The sequence below is a fragment of the Theobroma umbraticum genome, unplaced genomic scaffold (assembly GCF_002168275.2).
Source record: "Theobroma umbraticum cultivar Fairchild unplaced genomic scaffold, ASM216827v3 scaffold_459.0, whole genome shotgun sequence".
Classification (NCBI taxonomy): domain Eukaryota; kingdom Viridiplantae; phylum Streptophyta; class Magnoliopsida; order Malvales; family Malvaceae; genus Theobroma; species Theobroma umbraticum.
The window spans coordinates 180,310-184,416 of NW_018397286.1; positions in this window are offsets into that span (position 1 = coordinate 180,310).

Here is a 4,107-nt window from a genome sequence, read left to right on the forward strand (position 1 = left end):
CTCAATTTTTTTTTGGTAGAATTTTAGCAGCCAAAGTGCCATTTCAACAGTCCCTAACAACCATATTTGGCATCCATGAATATTTCTAAAATTAAGTACTAATACACAAGAGCAGTAGAAATTATACTCAATGTTCAATTAAATTTTTATTTCTCAAACTTGCTGCAGCATTCAAGCATCACATTGTAAACCCATACATCAAGGCTTCCTACTCAACCTATGGCCAATATAATATAAATCACCCAGAGAATAGCCCAAGCACTCACCGTAGTTGATGATTTAGCCTTCAAAACTAAACATTCAGCACCTTTCAACCCTCAATATCAAATCTGCCATAAAGATTAAATGATTATTACTTGCTTGAATTATAATATAAAGGGCCCAAACCTAAAATCTCTTACCATATGTTCAACTTTCAGCTTGAGAATAGAATTTAGGAAGCTTTATCTCCTTCAAAAAAAAATGTGGTGGTTTAAACACTCATGGCACACTTCAACAACTTCCCACTTATAACATCATAGGCTGCCACAAAGATTTCAAATGTCATTAACCTTTGAACTTGGATCCAATGCCCACATGAAAAGACTTCTTACCTATGTAATAAAATTTCAGCCCTAAAATATAATTTGGGAACCCTTCAAAATGATTAGTGATGCTCCAGTTGGTGCCTAAATTAGCAAAGTAAGACTCATTCTTCTTAACTGAGAGCTTAGCCGCCATTCTTCTCTTCAACCTCTTCCTTACCTTCTTTATTTCTTAACTCAAGAAGTGACTTAGATGGAGATTGGTACTCTTCTATGGCCAATGAAGCTTGGGTTTAAAGGCTGATAGCTAACACCAAGGCTGGCATTGGGCGGATTCTCCTATGAGAATAGAATATGCCCACTTTCTCACCACAAATATCCAATTCTTTTCTCCCCCTTCTTTTTTTTTCTTGGTTAGCAGAAAAAGGAAAGGAAAGCCCTTCAATGAATCTTCAAGCCAGGTGAAATTTCCCAAGTCTGAAGCTTTGTGTATTCGTCAATTCCTATGCCTAGATTTTTTTAATGGTGTGTTAAATCATATCACATGGTGGGGGACCCATATGTCCCCCACTACCCATATTTGTTAGGTAAAATGAGTTCCTAATGGGTATTAACCCATGGTTCATGCTTTAGTCCAATAATATATTATTTAACCTTGTAAATGGTTATTTTTGCAAAGACTCTCCCACTTCAACTAATCAATTTTCATCTCTTTACTTGTTATTTCTTACATTAAATCCTTCAACTACTTCTTTAACTTAAATCTTCTTCTATTATTCCTCCTTAACTCATATACAAATAAGGTATCAATTCACATTCCACAAAATTATATCCATAATATTTAAATATATATTTGCTTTTATACCTTATTTTATAACGACACATGGATTACCAACAATGCTTCATTCTTCAAAATTCTTCTCAATCTCCCCACTTTGACAAAACTTAACTCCTCAAATCGTCTTCTGATGTTACACCATCTTTCATTACTTAACGTAAAATTTAATATTATTTATTTATTTATTGTATATTATTGAAATATTAGTTTACTTCCCACATCACCACCTTAATTAGCAAAATAATTTTCATTTGTTAACGTCTAACGGTGGAATGTTCATGATAATCAAAAATATATTTACAAATAAATAAAAAATAAAAAACTCATCTATAAGAGGAAACTAACAACACAAATATGAATGAATGTAAGAAACTACAAAAGGAAATTGTGAGAAAGTATTGTACATAGCTACACATTAGTTAGGCCGACAAGTTGTTTTCATTTACAAGACACCTTATGTTTTCAAACTTGTCCTTCGTATTGGATAGGTATTGCGTGTGTGATCGATTTGTCTACAAGTTGAACATGCTTTCAATTGTCACACTCGTGGAGCCCCGATTGACTTGGAGATGGTGCCGGATTTGTGGATGGAACTATAAAATAAGGTGACAATTCTGTCTATAATGCCCGCTACTTTTGCATTGCAAACATCTCCATGCTTGACTGCCTTCACCAGCCGATGGATCCTTTTCCTCCTAGGTCTTCCCACTGGCCTCACCAAGGTGGTGGCAGATGACTTGTTCACATGAGGGGGGATGTCTCACTCACTAGGATGCCTTACCCGGTGAATAGACCTTGCATAACCCTCCACCAGAACAGTTGTCTTGTAGAAGTCGGCACAAAATTCACGACTTCACGTTTGCATTTACTAAAAAATATAATGAACTCAATGTTCAAGCACAATGTAAATGCTATGTCAATTAGGGTTTAACTAAGAATTAAAGACATCCTGACCTTATTGTTGCAATGGCAATAAATCTGTTTAGAACTCACAACATGAACATGTCATCCTAGTTAGGTTTACAAGTCCGTCCACTTCCCGTCTTTAACCTCGAACTACACCAATTGATAGGTTTAACTACAAAATGGTCTACATCATTGAACCATTTACTCAACTACCTGGCAACCCAAAGGCTGAAAGATGTGGTCACCTTGACAGCCTAGTCATACCAGTCATGGAACCAACGCTGGAACATGTCTCTAATGAAATCGATCAAAACAGTGATTAGCATTTGTCTTGCATGCTTCAAGCATGAGTTAACACATTTCGCAATGTTGGATGTCATGAGTTGGTATTGCCTTGCCGGCGAACGTGCATGTGCCCATCTTTCAAGGCTTATTCTCATAAGGTTATAGTAGGCTTCTGCATGAATCTACTTGAGCTAGCTCATATGTCTATTGAAATCAAAAACCGTATAACAATCTCGAGCGAGGTTGAAAATCATAGAAATGTCATCACACTTGAACTTGTTTTAAAAGTTTTTCTTCAAGTGGTAACCGTATAAACTGTGGTGCGCTTCTGGGTATGCATTTTGGATTGCTTTCTTAATGTCGAGATTCTGATCAAAAATGAGCATAGTGCTTTTAGGACAACTAATCGCATCACACAACTTGCTAAGAAACCACATCTACAAGTCTTCATCTCAACATGGCCTATGCTAAAAGGAACTAGATACACGCATCGTTCACATCTTTGCATATAGTGACAAATAGAATACCTTTGAACCTGCCTTTCAAATGTGTCACTTTAATTGCAACCATATGATGCATTACATCCCTAAACCTCCAAATACAAGCCCCATATGACCAAAAATAATATTTGAATCTTTATGCCTCATCAGTAGCCATTGCAATGACTGTGCCCAGATTTTCTTGTTCCAACATATAAAAATACGAGGGTAGTAGTTGAAATGACTCCTCTGGGGGATCGAAAACAAGCCTCTCTGCACACTCTTTGCTTGCCAGGCCTTACCATACAAGCATTCCAATCCCACTAAACCCTCATCTCATCAAATGTCCTTAGGTCTCAATGCTACTCCATTAGCTTGAACCTTGTGTGACATAAGTTCACTAATTATCTTCACACTTGCAGTTCAAAATCACCCTTGTAAACCATCGATAATGCACGTGTGTAACTTTGTGGAACGTCCAAATTTGCCAATATTTTCCTTTTGGTAGCTTCATTGCACGTACCCCGAACTTGCATGCCTTGTCCTTGCAACCAAGCTCAAAACAACCTTTACATGGCCTCTTTACTCTTATCTGAAACTGATTTTTTAGAGCCAACATGTTCAAAACACATTTCAACTCGGCCTTTGAGAAAAAAATTCTTCTTTTGTATAAGCGATCATTTGCATATATCGACTCTTCAGTGGTAATATTTTGGAAAGAGAACATTTCTGCACTTGGAATTAGCCATGTACAAGATATCCCTACATTTTCCCTTTTTTGATAACTGTCATCGAGTAATGTCTTAAGGGAATAAATCCCGTTCTCACCAGCGATGGGGTTATTGTATATAAGGTCATCACACTGATCATCTCTTATATCAACACCTCTAACAGGTTCCATTTCGCCTTTAACATTATTGCAAATCGAAATGTCACTGTGTTGGGATTCGACCTCATGCTCAAATATGAAACTAATCAATAAATTAGAAATATAATGCAGCGAAAAAATAAATTAGCATTTAATCAAAGAAATAGTCGAATCTTACAAGGCCAATGTTTGTGTTTTTCATGTAAC